The 15659-nt window shown below is 33.9% G+C and overlaps 1 pseudogene across 1 annotated transcript; it reads left to right on the forward strand.

Annotated features, from left to right (window-relative positions):
* The first annotated feature begins 13405 nt into the window (after window positions 1–13405).
* On the forward strand, window positions 13406–13983 carry LOC307180613 (splicing factor U2AF 35 kDa subunit-like; annotated as a pseudogene). Its single transcript has one exon. The product of its transcript is annotated as a splicing factor U2AF 35 kDa subunit-like (transcript).
* The last annotated feature ends 1676 nt before the right edge of the window (window positions 13984–15659 follow it).

Below are 15659 nucleotides of genomic sequence, written 5' to 3' on the forward strand. Positions count from 1 at the left end.
TATAATTTTATATAATAATATAATGAATAATATTATTAATAGTGATATTGGGAGTTGTGGGAAACATTTCCAAATAATGAAGGTAAGTATCACATAGAACATATTCAATAAATTATAACTGTTATTATTGTTAGTTGATTACTACCACTTATATCATTGTGTTTTATTGAGGGCCTGCCATGTATTAAGTACATTATTTACATTGTCTTATTTAATCCACCACTTACCACACTGTCTGGCAGAATAATGATTTAATAAATATTGTTGGGTGAAAGAACAAGTCCTCAGAATAAATATTGAAATGAAAGTTTTATTACCCCAATTTACAGAAGATAAAAGTAAGGCTCATAATTACATAGCTAATAGTGACAAAACATTGTATGGCTCTGTTATATCCCACTGCAGGAAGAGGTCAACTTGGCACCCATCTCCCTGTGCTCCTTGCTCTATTGTCCTAATTTTGTACATAAGATAAAGTTTATGAATCTTACTATTCCACACTAAGTATTGTCATGACTCAGGTCAACAATTTTTTTTTTTTTTTTGCGGTACGCGAGCCTCTCACTGTTGTGGCCTCTCCCACTGCGGAGCACAGGCTCTGGACGTGCAGGCTCAGCGGCCATGGCTCACGGGCCCAGCCGCTCTGTGGCATGTGAGATCTTCCCGGACCGGGGCACAAACCCGTGTCCCCTGCATCGGCAGGCGGACTCTCAACCACTGCGCCACCAGGTCAACCTTTTTTATGATATTTGTCACTTGCACTTTCTATAACAAGTGATTTTCATACAGATAACTATTGTTATCATTAGTTGTTTACATATCTGCCTCCTCTACTAAACCTGTGCATACCTTAAAAGCAGTGGCAACATCTTATGCAACTTTACACTAGTCACAAATAATACAGTCATGGTACATAGTAGATATAAGATAAATTGTTATTTATTGAATGAATGGTCAAGAATGCAAAATTGATCCAAGAAGGCTAGCATGTGACTTAAACATTAGCAGAGTTCTGACACAGAGAGTTTATATGAAAAATTCAAACACATAAAATCAAGGGAAGTTTGCTTTAGGGTCTGAGTTGTAGTCATTACCTAATGTCTTCATTTTATAAAGTATAAATAGTTTACAAATACATTTTAGCTGTGGAAAGCAAAGTTAAATTGATTAATGACCCAATCTAATTCTCAACAGGACTATGAAATCCAGGTGCACTTCTAAGTTTCCATTGGGGTTGTTTTTGTTTTGATTTAGTTAACATTTACTGAGTACTTACTATTTGCCCAGCACTTTATATACATTATTTTGTTTAACCCTCCTATGAGAATAAGTGTGTTAAAATGATTTGTTCAACATCATACTTCTAATAAGGACAAGTGATATACAGGCAGACCTCATTTTATTGTGTTTCCCTTTATTGTGCTTCAAAGATACTGTGTTTTTTACAAATTGAAGGTTTGTGGCAATCCTGCATTAAGCAAGTCTATTGGCACCATTTTTCCCAACCGTTCTTGCTCAATTCGTGTTTTTGTGTCACATTTTGATAATTTTCACAATATTTCAAGCTTTCTTATTATTTTATTTGTTATAAATATAAAACTTTAGTGGATGAGGAGTTGCTTCTTATGGAGCAAAGAAAGTGGTTTCTGGAAATGGACTCTACTACTGGTGAAGTTGCCATGAAGATTGTTGAAATGACAGCAAAGGATTTAGAATATTACATAAACCTAGTTGAAAACAGTGGCAAGGTTGGAGAGGATTGACTCAAATTTTGAAACGAGTTCTACCGTGGGTAAAATCCTACCAAACAGCATTGCATGCTACAGAGAAATCATTTGTGAAAGGAAATTGTTGATCAGGGTGCCCAACTTCAGTGTTGCTTTATCTTAAGAAATTACCACAGCCACCCCAACCCCAGCAACCACGATCCTGATCAGTAAACAGCTCTCAACTTTGAGACAGGACCCTCCACCAGCAAAATGATTATGGTTTGCTGAAGGCTCAGATGATGATATTTCTTAGCCACAAACTATTTTTTAATTAAGGTATATACATTGTTTTTTAAGACATAATGCTACTGCACACTTAGTATAGACTACAGTATAGTGTAAACATTACTTTTGTGTGTACTGGGAAGCCAAAACATTGGTAAGACTTGCATTATTTTGATATTCCCTTTTTGTGGTAGTTTGAAACTGAACCCACAATGTCTCTGAGATGTGCCTGTAGTTTTCATTTAGATCTGACTAATTTCAATACCCAAGACTGTACCCACTAAATTATACTGCATCTAATATTCCCAGTCTCCTCAACAGTTTTTTTGCACCTTCCATGAGCAAACAGTAACAATATATGCTCATCTATAGTGAATACCTATAATACACATTTATCCACTAATCCTGAAACAAAGTTGTTCAGTTCTATTGATCTAAAACAAATAGACTGCCAGCTATTTCTCCAGCAAAAATAGGTTTATTCAGGATTAGCTAAGAATTGCAATTCAGAGTCTGCAACCATGGTGAGCCAAGTTCAAGTCCCCATAGAGCAGCAAGGGGAAGAGAACTTATAGAGGGTTAGCAACCTAAATGTTCATTGACAGAGGAATGGATAAGGATGTGGTATATATATATATATATATATATATATATATATATATATATATATATATATAATGGAATATTACTCAGCTGTAAAAAGAATGACATAATGCCATTTGAAGCAACATGGATGGATTTAGAGATTATCATACTAAGTGAAGTAAGTCAGGCAGAGAAAGACAAATTTCATATAATATCACTTATATGTGGAAACTAATTTTTAAAATGATACAAATGAACTTATTTACAAAACAGAAACAAACAGATCTCGAAATCAAACTTATGATTACCAAAGTGTAAATGTGGGAGGAAGTGTTAAATTAGGAGATTTGGATTAACCTATACACACTACTATATGTGAAATAGATAACTAACAAGAACTTACTGTATAGCACAGGGAACTCTACACAATATTCTATAATAATCTATATGGGAAAAGAATCTGAAAAATAATGGATACATATATATGTATAACTGATTCACTTTTGCTGTACACCTGAAACTAACACAACATTGTAAATCAACTATACTCCAATAAAAACTTTTTAAAAAAGAACTTATAGGGCTTCCCTGGTGGCGCAGTGCTTGAGAATCCACCTGCTGATGCAGGGGACACGGGTTCGTGCCCCAGTCCGGGAACATGCTGTGGAGCGGCTGGGCTGTGAGCCATGGCCACTGAGCCTGCGTGTCCAGAGCCTGTGCTCCACAATGGGAGAGGCCACAACAGTGAGAGGCCCACGTATATAAAAAAAGAACTTATAGAGGGTAAAAGGAAGTTGGGAGGGTTATAGTAAACAAAGAGTCCATGGTTTTTCACTGGTTGAGTTGTTGCCAGGAAAGAAGAGGAGCCTTTCTCTTTCCATTGGGCTCTCCTATCCTCCCCCTTCTTGTCTCCCAATTCTATTTAATTGATGTTTCTGTTTTTTACAGTTCCATAAAGAGAGAGATTGCATATAAAACTGATAGTGGAAGGAAAATGAAGTAATTAGCCCCTGGTGATCAAATGTGAAGCACCTGTAAGCAAGGTACAGAAAGAAAAAATTTAAGGGCAACTGAAGATGCTATGTCTGTTTTGAGGGGATGGTCTTGTCAGTAAACTTTGTAAGTGATGCTCTTGAATAATACAATTCAAGGGTCGGGAAAAAAACAATGCTTATAGAGAAGGTAATTCTTGAAATTCCATATTGTTGCCTCTAAATATTGGACTTTGATTTTGATTAGCATACAAATATTCTTGGATTGGTAACTCTTCAAGTTATAGATACATTTATCTTAGTGTGAGATAAGGAATTAAAAATGTATTTCTCAAAGGTCAAAAGAGCATTTGTTTAAGAATAATACTGATGGGTAAAACATGTACAATGTTAGTGGGTAAATAGGTTCTTAAACTCAAGAAAGCACATAAAAGTCAAATTCAGTGTGAAAAACTCTCATGCATAACTTAATGATCCAGAAATTTTGATGTTGGATTTTTACTCCCTTGTTTGAAGAACCCCAATCCGAGGTTAGGGTTATTCACCCTGATATAGTTAGGATCTTGCTTTTTGCCTAGATTGTGGAGGAATCCTTCTACCTTTCTACCCTAAGGGGGAAAAGCAGTTTCTTATTTGGGATTGCTTATAGAAGTACAGAGGAACAGCCTTGAAACAAACTCCTTATTTGGAAATTTGTTTACTTCTTATGTTGTAACTGCAGGTCACCATCCTTAGCTTGATAGTAACCCCACTGAGGTGCCTACAGCCTGAAGGAGACTTCTAGGTAAGCAGAAAGAAGGAGATTGAAAATCTGTGTTCTCTGCAGTTTTATGTCTGTGTCCAGCCACACGACGAAAGCACAGCTTGAACAGTTCAGCCTGGTTTGTGTGACCCAGGCTCAGGTATCAGGATCAAAGTAAGGAAAGGTGTCTGTGGCTGGACAGTCACACACACACACACACACACACACAGGGCACTATAGCTATAAATAGAAAGATGATCTTTGTGAGAAAATATGAAAAAACAAGTTGGTTATGCATTGAAGTATAGAGAATAGAAGCAAATAGCAAAGACTTTAAAATCAGACACATTTGCTCACAATCCCAGCTCTGGTACGTAAAACTATTTGATTTAGAATATGTTACATAGCCTCTTACCTTTAGTTTCCTCATCTACAAATGGCAGCTGTATTAGCAGATTTTTCAGAGAACTTTCATAAGGAATTAATAGTGTATATAGAGAATTCCTTGGTGGTCCAGAGGCTAAGACTCTGTGCTTCCACTGCAGGGAGCACGGGTTTGATCTCTGATCTGGGAGCCACATACCCCTTGGCACAGCCAAAAAAAAAATGTTGTTATAAAAAGTATTCTGTGTCTACCATACAATGAGACTCAAAAAAAGGTATCAATTATCATGATGATAATCATGTCAATTATGAAGATAATAAGTAATAATGACATTGATACTGTAATTATTTTAGCAAAAGCTTTAGACAAAAAAATTGTGAATTAATACCATATAACATTACTATATACTGCATAAAACTTCAATAATAATTTAAAAATGTATATCATATTTATCAATTATCTCTTTCCTGATTTTTGAAGAATTTTTCATATCACATTAGTAAGCAAAACTACTCTATTATCACTTTCCTTAGGTACAGAAATATGACTCCTACCTGGGCATTTTTTTAATATGATAGGTCCAACAACAAACATTCAAAATTAGTAAAGATATGGAAGATTAGAGCAACAAACTTAACAAGGTTGATCTAATACATGCATATATATACACATCATACACACATATATATTTATATATATATATTCATATATATATATATATATAGAAAGAGAGAGAGAGAGAGAAAGAGAGAGAGGGAGGGGGGGAGAGAGAGAGAGAGAGAGAGAGAACGCTGAATTCCAAATACAGAATATATATATTGAAGAACAGTATGCAGGGAACATGAATGAAAAATAAACATGTAATGGTCAAAATGACGTACAAAAGTCAGAAAAGTTACATAATAAAGATAACATCCTTTGACCAAAATGCAAGTAAATAAAATATCACAATATGAATATAGTTGAGAAATATTTAGAAACTTTAAAATGTCCTTCTCAATAAATTGTGAGTTAAAGAGGTAGTTATACTGGAAATTACACAATATTTAGATCTGAATCCTAATGAGCACTACAAAAAAATTAGGGGATGTAGCTAAACTGTTATTTAGAGGGAAATTTATACAAAAATTATATATATTTTTTTAATTTTGAAAATTCATCACTAAAACATTCAACTTAGAGTCATGGAGATGGAAACTAAACCTAAATATAAAAGAAAAGGAAAAATTATAAAGATAAAAACAAATAATTAATTAAAAATAAAGAAAACATAACCTTGTTCTCTGGAAAGACATAGAAAGAAATATTGATCAGTAGGAAAGAAAAGATGCAGATACAAATAAATAAAATTAAGGACAAAAGGAGAGTATAACTAGAAAGACAGTATAGATATTAAAAATTCATTGGAGAGGGCTTCCCTGGTGGCGCAGTGATTGGGAGTCCGTCTGCTGATGCAGGGGACGTGGGTTCGTGCCCCAGTCCGGGAGGATCCCACGTGCCGTGGAGCAGCTGGGCGCGTGAGACATGGCCGCTAGGCCTGTGCGTCTGGAGCCTGTGCTCCGCAACGGGAGAGGCCACAACAGTGAGAGGCCCGTGTACTGCCAAAAAAAAAAAAAAAAAAAATTCATCGGAAAATACTATGAACAAATTTATCCAACATTTGAAACTAGATGAGATAAATACCTCAAAAAAAATTAGTAAAACAGACCAAAAGAGAAATAGAGAATCAATGGAACTTAATCAATAATTGAAAGAACACACATAAAAGTTCCAGATTATTTTTACCAAAAATACAAAGAAAAAAGATAATTCCTATATAATTTAAAATTTTTCATAGGTTAGAAAATATATCCTTAATTTATTCAGGAGAAAAAATCAGTAAAAGAAAGACAATTATAGACTAATGTCAATTATGAGTATACATATAAAAATTCCACAACAATAAAAATTTTTTTCTATCATGTTAAAAAAAATTATATATATGTATATATATATATATATATATATATATATATATATATATATATATATATATATATATATATCATGACCAAGAAAAGCTTATTTTCAAAAAGCAAAAAATATTTAGGTCAGAAAATATATTAATCAAATATATCATATAAAATGATTTCAGAAGAACCTATGTGATTGTAATAACAGATGTAATCATTCAATTAAAGTTCAATACACATTCATGTTAATTTTTTTTCAGAACATAAAGATAGAGACTTCACCTAACCTGAGAAAGTTACCTACCAAAATATGTAAACAAGAGAACTTCATTAACCTGATTGAGGCAATCTATTATAAATATGCAACAAGCATTATTCTTAATGCTACCACTTTAGAAACATTGCTATTAAAGTTAGAGACAAGATACAGTTCATCATTTTTCAAACCTGTTAATATTCTACAAAGGCCTTAGATAATTAAATAGGAGAAACAACCAACCCAATTTCAATGAGCATTCCTAGCACAAAAAAAGAGTGGTCTATAAATACAATGTTCTACTAAAAGAAGGAAGTTTTGGAGAAATAGCTAATTCCGGTATGAATTAGGAAATGTACAAATTGAATTTAGAGCACCTTGTCATGTCTGAAATCTAAGAAGCTATCAAAAACTATTAGGATCATGACAAAAAACATCCCACAGAAGTCAACTTGAAGGGGCTCATACTAGCCAAAGATGGGATCATTTGTTCATTAAAAAAGAATAATAACAATGAGAGAGAGAGAGAGAATAGTCAGCAACCAATAATGAAGAAATTTCCCTTAAGAAAAATGGAATTAGAAACCCATTCATTAAAGTTTTTCCATATGCCCTTCATCTGGATAAACTACAGTGAGCTGATTATTGCAAATAAATACATAGAACAGCAGTGTATAAAGTTCAATGATTCAGTGGTCAGATGTTCTTACTGGATCAGTTTGTTGAATGAAGTTTCCATAGGTATGGGAAATCTGTAACAACCACAGCCCAATCTAAACTCTAATTGTGGTAAATAACTTATGGAACATCTATGTAGCCAAATCTTTTATCTGGAAGTGTGGCAAGGCTAAACAAACAAAAATAAAATGAGAATCTGTGCTCTGGTTTAGTGGTTTCTACAAATATAGAGAAAAGACAAGAGACAGGGTCATGGGCAAGACTGTCAGAGATAGAGAAGTAATATATGATCCCTTCCCTCAAGGTTATTCATGATCTAGTAGCAAAGACAAGTATATAAATAAATATAAGACAACCTAGAGTAAGTTAGGTGTCCTAAGAAAGCATGGTGATAGGAAAGTGTTATATCTGGGGTGGCTCAGTCTGAAAGCATTCTGGATTCTTTGTGGCAGGTAATAGGATAAGCAAGTTATAGATGAACCAAAGGCAATAGACCTGTATAGTTGACTCAAATTGAAAAGCCTAATTTTTAGTGTTCAAAAAAGTATTGTGAACTGAGCTTAGACAAGTTTCAGAGTCCTGGTTCTTAGTTGTGGAATGAAACATCATAGTAGAAGTGTCACTTAATTAAGGATGTGATAGATTTTGCCAAAATAAGCCACAATATTTTGCAGTTCCCCCCATTAAGGAGTTAAGTATATCTTTCTACCTTTGAGTTTCGCCTTGGTCATGTGAATTGTTTTGGCTAATAAAACATTATTAAATATGTACAAGCAGAGGTTTTAAAAGTATTCACATAATGGGGCATGCACTCTTTTACTAATGGAGACTCTTCTGTACCTGCTGTAAACTAGCCCAGGAAAAATATAAATAGATTGGATTTCATTACAATCTATTAAACTAAAAGATTATGTTTGTGCTTCAAATGATTCCATGAAGAAAGTGAAAATACAACTAACAGAATGGGAGAGAATATGGGAGAAGATATTTGCAAATCGTATCTCTTAGAACTTAATAATAAAAAGACAAATAATGGAATTATAAAATAGGCAGAGAATTTGAGTAGACATTCCTCAAAATAATATATACTAATGGTCAATAGATATGTGAAAGGATGCTCAACATCAGTAATTATTAGGATAATGCAAATCAAAACTATAATGAGATTCCACTTCACAACCAATAGAATTTCTATAATCAAAAAGATAAGTGTTGACAAAGAATTGGAAAAACTGGAACCTTTACACACTGCTGGAAGGAATGTAAAATGGTGCAGATACTTTGGAAAACAGTCTGGCAGCTCTTCAAAAGCTTAAACATAGATTTACCATATGACCTAGCAATTCTACTCCGAGTTATATACCCAAGAGAGGTGAAAATATATGTTCACATGAAAACTTGTACATGAATGTTCATAATATTCATAATAGCCAAAAAGTGAAAACAACCCAAATATCTATCAACCAATGAATGGATAACCAAATGTCATATGTCCATAGAATGGAATATTATTCAGCAATAAAAATAAATGAAATACTGATACATGCTATAACTCATATGAACCTTGAAAGCATTATATTAAGGGGAAGAAGCCAGTCACAAAAGACCACACATAATATGATTCCATTTATATTGAATATCCATAGTAGGCAAATCCATAGAAACAGAGAGTACTAATGGGTCCCTTAGGTTAAGGTAAATGGGGAGGATTGCCAGAAGATAGCTAAAGTGTATAATGCTTCTTTGGGGGATAATGAAAATTTTCTAAATTTGATTGTGGTTATGGTTGCACAGCTCTGTGAACATACTAAAAGTCATTAAATTGTACACTTAAATGGGTAAATTGTATGATGTGTCAATTATATCCCAATAAAACTGTTACCAAAACATCAAATTGAAGAACATAAAATCATATCAGAACAACTAGAAATGTGTCATGAGTTTAGAAGGAAAGTGAATACCATGAAAATATTAATTCTGACAAAATTAATTTATGAATTTAATGCAGTTTCATTTAGAAAAGTGTATGGGACTGGAATTCTTGAAATTGGTTTAAAATAATTTAAAAGATTATATAAAATAAAAAATGCCTGAGTATATTCAATAAAATAATAAAAATGCAAATAGTGAGGACTCATTTCACCAGCTATTAAAATGTATCATAAAACCACTATCATCAAAACTGTATAGTACTCATAAAATTATACAAATAGATTATTTTAAAATAATAAAGGTATTTGATGCATAAAACAAGGTTTACAGAGTTTTACTCAGTGAAAGTTATCACCCATGAATTTTATACCCTATCAAGTTTTCATTCATATGTGAAGATATCCAAAAGGGCTTATTGGAAACACATAGACTTAAGATTGTTTAACCGATGTACTCTCTGTGAAAAAATAAATTCTTCACATTTTCATGTTATTGAAAGACAATTAAACAAAACTCACAGATGAGGATATTGGAATATAAAACAATTGGAGTGAATTTTAAAACCCTTTAGAGACTTCCAATTTCCAGTTCTACATGTAAGGAGCTTGGAAGTTGACACTCCATGCTAACAAGTAAAAAGCTTAACAGATTGAAAAATCAACAACTCTTCTTGGATCTAGAAGAGAAGAGAGGACACAGGGCAAACCACTGCCTCCTAAATTGGAGAGACAGACAAGTGAATATGAGTTACAGTTACAAGAGCAGAGACTCATGAGTGGAAGCCAATAAAGGAACCAGGGCTGGGATAGTAAAACCTGAACAGTAACTGATGAATTGCAATTCCAGCCCACTCTAGCCATCCTGTCCCATCTAATTGGGGAGAAAAACACTATGAAGTTCATAGTCCAGAGGCATAGACTCATTAAAAGACTGAGACCTATTCATAGTACTACAGAACGTTGTCCCCACATACACACACCACCATATTTCTGAAGTCCTATTTATAGCAGCTCCTTTTACCCAGTTCATTATTTCCAGCTATTAAGAAAAATTTATAAGACATAAATACAGACAAGGCAAAAAAAAAAACACAATTTGAAGAGACAGATCAGAACCAGACATGGAAGGGATGTTGGAACTGTCAGATCAGGAATTTAAAACAACAATAATTATCATGGTAAGGGCTCTAATGGATAAAGTAGATAGCATGCAAAAATAGATGGGCAATGTAAACAGAAAGATGAAAATCCTCAGAAACAACCAAAAAGAAATGCTAATGATTCAAAACACAGAAATGAAGAATTATTTCTGCTGGGCTTATTAGTAGACTGGACACAGCTAAGGAAAGAATCTCTGAGTTTGAGGATATCTCAAAAGAAACCTCCAAAACTGAAAAGCAAAGAGAACAAAGATAAACAAACAGAAGAGAATATCCAAGGACTGTGATACAACTACAAAAGGTGTAGCATACACATAACAGGAATACCAGAAGGAGAAAAAAGAAAGAAACAGAAGAAATATTTGAAAAATAATGACTAAGAATTTCCTCCAAATTAATGTCAGACACCAGCCTACAGATACAGGAAGCTCAGAGACCACCAAGAAGGATAAATGCCCCAAAAAAACCCAAAACCCTACACTGAGGCACACCAATAAGGGTGTTCACAGTGGCAATATACATAACAGCTTCAAACTCAAAGACGTACACTAACAAAAGTAACTAGGAAGAGATCATTTCATATACATGTGCTTCCAAAACTGTAAGAGAAAAACATTTATGTTATTTATAGTGTTCCATACCCTGGGAAAAGAAGAAAACACATACAAATGCTTAAAAAATACATACAAAACAAAATGCATATAACTATACAATTTCATATACAATATCTGAAATGTGTATAATTTATTTCAGGAAGTAATGAGTTTTTTGAGGAAAAATAAAGCAGGGTAAAGGGGATAGAGAATATGGGGAAGATGGTGTTATGGAGGTCATGGAAATCCACTGGGTTAGATGACGTTTGAGCAGGAATTTAAGAGAAATGAAATTGAGCCATATAAACATATTTAGGAAGAACACTCTAGGCAAAAGAATCAGAATGGAAAAGTCCTGTTTTATGAACATGGTTGGTATTTGGGGGGAAAAAACATGGAGTGTATTAATGGCTTCCATGGAGTGACTGAGAGCAAATAGTGATAGGAAATGAGATCATAGAAGCAGCGGAGGGCCATATCTTTCTAGGGACTCATAAGCAACTGCAAGGAATTTAGATTTATTCTGAAAGAGAGGATATCTTTAGAAGGTGAGTGATATATAATTGTAAAGGATAATTCTGGCTGCTCTATGGTGACTAGACTAGCAGGGCAAGTATGGATGCAGGGAGAAGATTTAGAGGCTATGGAAATCCAAGTAGTATTTGGAGATGGTGAGAATGGTCAGATTATTACAAATATAGAGCTGATTAATTGAACGTGGTATATAAGAAAAAAAAAACAATACTGATGCCAAGGATTTTGACCTGAGCAATTGGAAGAATGAAGTTGCCTTTTATTGAGATGTGTTATATTTGTAAAGAAAAATGTTCTATGTATCTATCTATATATCATAATGTAGTAGATATATCTGGTGTGGGATTAACAATGATTTTGTTGTTGTTTGTGTGTGTGTGTGTATCTATACTTTTAATTTGTATTCAACAAATGCATTTGTTTTCTATTGCAGCCATAACAAATTACCACAAACGTACTGGCTTAAAACAACACAAATTTATTATCTTATAGTTCTGTGGATCATAAATCTAACATGGCTCTCACTGAACTAAAATCAAGGTGTCAGCAAGTCTGCATTCCTTCCCGGAGGCTCTACAAGAAAATTCACTTCCAGTTTCTAAAGGTAACCTGCATTCCTTGGCTTGCACCCCGCTTCTTTCATCTTTAAAACCATTAATGTCAAATCTCTCTGACACTTACATTGACACACACTTCTCTTTGACCACAGCTGAGGAACATTCTTTCCTTTTTAAAGATTCTTTTGATTAGGTGGGGCCCACCTGGATAATCTGTGATAATCTCTGGGATAATCAATGTCTTTAATCACATCTGTATAGTCCCTTTTACCAGGTGGCTAGCATATTCACAGGTTCCAGGAATTAGGACATGGACATATTTGGGGGACTGTTATTCTTTCTACCACAATAAAAAAATTTGTGGAAGAAATATTTGCATGGGTGATATTTAAAATATTCTTATGCCCATTACCCATCAATAATCACTGCTGAATTTTTAGTCAAGTTCCTTCTAAACTCTGAGCATGTATGCTATCTTTTCTTTTTCCAATTAATATTGTAATATACACACATGTATTCATTGAACATTCACTTGTCAGTGTCAGGCCCTGTGTTTGACACCAGAGATATAAACTATAACTTACTTTACTTATATAACATTATATTATAAATATTTACATATGATTTTCAAATACCATATGGATGTACCAAAATTTATTCAACAGTACACTAATATTGGACCTTACAATTACCACATTATAATTCACACATAAATTTATATACATTTTTGTGTATTTTCTGGATATTTTATCTGTATGTATTGTTATAAATATGGTGCTCATCATTCTGCAACCATTACTTTTCAATTAAATATATCTTAAAGAACTTTCTATCTCAGTACATATAAATATGAATAATTCAATAGAGTGGATATACTATATTTAACTTAGTGATTATTATTATCATGAATATTTAAGTTTTTTTCTATTTGTTTTCTGTTATAGGCTGTTTTTTTAAATTGCTTTCCCCAAAGGTTGTGCCTATTTAAATTCCCTTCATAGAAGGTCAGCTTTGCAGGCAGTAGTATTGGCAGCGGCAGGTGGGAAATGGCACACGACTTGATCTCCATCTTTGGCACCAAAAAAGACAAAGTCAACTATTCATTTTGTTTCACAATTGGAGTATGTCCTCATGGAGACAGATCCTCTCAGTCGCACAATAAACCAACCAGACCATTGCCTGCTTGAACATGTACCATAACCTTCAAAACTCTTCATTGCCTGCTGACAGTTTGTGCTGTGCTATGGGTGATGTCAAAATGCAAGTACATTATGATGAATTTTTTGAGGAGGTTTTTACAGAAATAGAAAAATAGGGTTAAGTTGAAGAGAAGAACGTCTGTGATAACCTTGGAGATCACCTAGGTGTAAACATGTATGTCAAGTTTCGTCCTGAAGAAGATGCAGAAAAGGATTTAATTGACTTGAGGCTCTCCTCTGGGACAGATGTCAGAGAAGCCTGATGCCACCAGTATGAAAAGGCAGTGTGTGCAGGAGAAGGCTTCTGCAACTTCATGCGTTTGAAGCCCATTTCTAGAGAATTGTGGTGAGAGTTATATGGACACCATTGCAAGAAGCATAGATGGAGGTCAGGGTCTGGGGACCAGAGTGTGGACAGAAGGTAGTGGAGAGATCATGAAAGATGAGGGCAATTTTAAGCCATGCCATTTTTACCCTATGTCTTCTAGAAAGTGTAGTTGATTGACCAAACTAGTTCATAATGGGAATTTTTTTAAACAACAGCGACAAAACCAACAAGGATGGGTTTCTGAATAAAATCAGTAATGATATAGTAAAAAAATAAATAATACTCATCACAAGTTTATGAAGCTGACCATCTCATAAAACATTGGTTATTGTTTTAATATTGATTTTTTATTACAAACAATATTGAATATTTTGTTTGCTAATGGCCATTTATATTTATTTTCCTAGTTTTTTATTGTCTCTTTATATTTTTACCACAAAATAGCATTCTTCATATATCAATAAGATTGTTTGGTTCTGGCCCCTAAAATGGGCAGGATTGAGCCTATATATTGGAGATCAATAGTACTAGCAGCTGAGTTGTAATTAGGAAAGGCAGGAACTAACAGACAGGTTATATTTGTTGTGCATAAAGACTACAAAATGAATAGCTATGAAATTAGGGATAGAATTAGATGAGGTTACCAAAGACAGAAACAAGCAGTTCAACATGGCTAAACAATGGATCTCATGTATTAGAAACATAATAAATAAGCTTAGAGAAGTGGGTTGGAGCCATATATTGTGGAGAACCATGAATTTCAGTTTGAAGAGTCTGTTTTGTTTTTGTTTCTCTTTTTCTGTAAGTAGAAAGAAATTTGTTAGGAGCTCCATTAGAGCTGTGCTGTAGTAAAATTAATCTCCCCACTGCTGAATTAGAATGGAGAGAGGCTGGAGTTAGGAAAACAAATTGAGTCCACTCTCTCACAAAAAATAAAAACAAACCTGAAGTGGTAGAAATACAAGACTTGTTAATTTAGCAACTGATCTGATGTGGGAAGAAGGGTGGGGAGTAACAAGAAAAAGTAAAAAAAATATATGATTATAAGTGTTGATGTGAGGAGAATAGAGGTAAAATCAATAGAAAATAGTAAGGGAAACCATGCAGCAAAGCAAAGTAGTTAAGAACAAGGACCCTAGTGCTAGATTTTCAAGCTCAAGTCCTGGCTCTATTATTTACCAGCTGTATGACCGTGGGCAGTCACTGAAACATTCTGTGGCTCAGTTTCCTTATCTGTAAAATGGGAATGATGGTAGAAATTGTACCTACTTCAGAATTTAGTGCCTTATTTTATGTAAAGCACTTAGAACAATTCCTGATATTTTATTATTTACTAGTATTTTAAAAACCCCAAAAATGAAATTAAGTAAGTTTGAAGATCTAATTGGCTTTATCCAGTGATTCATGGGTTGGGCATCATCCCATCTAGCAACTAGAAGAGAGTTCTGAGTACAAAATGGGAAATTTTTATAGACAGAAGGAGGGTGGGGTAAGAAACTATTAACAAAATAAAAGAAAGGGTTATTTTCAGGCCAGGACATCTTTTTTTTTTTTTTTTTTTTTTTTTTGTGGGAGAAGGGAAAGCAAAGAAGTTACCATGCAGATTGCTTCTTCTTCCTGTGGGAGATGGAGAGGCACATGACTGATGACCTTACTTGTACATGACAGAAAATTCCAGATTGGTCCATTAAGGTTACATTTAAACTGCAATTAGATCAGGTATTAAATCTAGGTTTGGTATCATGGGCTTTAGCACAAGTGATGTCATTTGAG

The sequence above is a fragment of the Stenella coeruleoalba genome (genome assembly GCF_951394435.1).
Source record: "Stenella coeruleoalba genome assembly, chromosome: X".
In the NCBI taxonomy this organism is placed as follows: domain Eukaryota; kingdom Metazoa; phylum Chordata; class Mammalia; order Artiodactyla; family Delphinidae; genus Stenella; species Stenella coeruleoalba.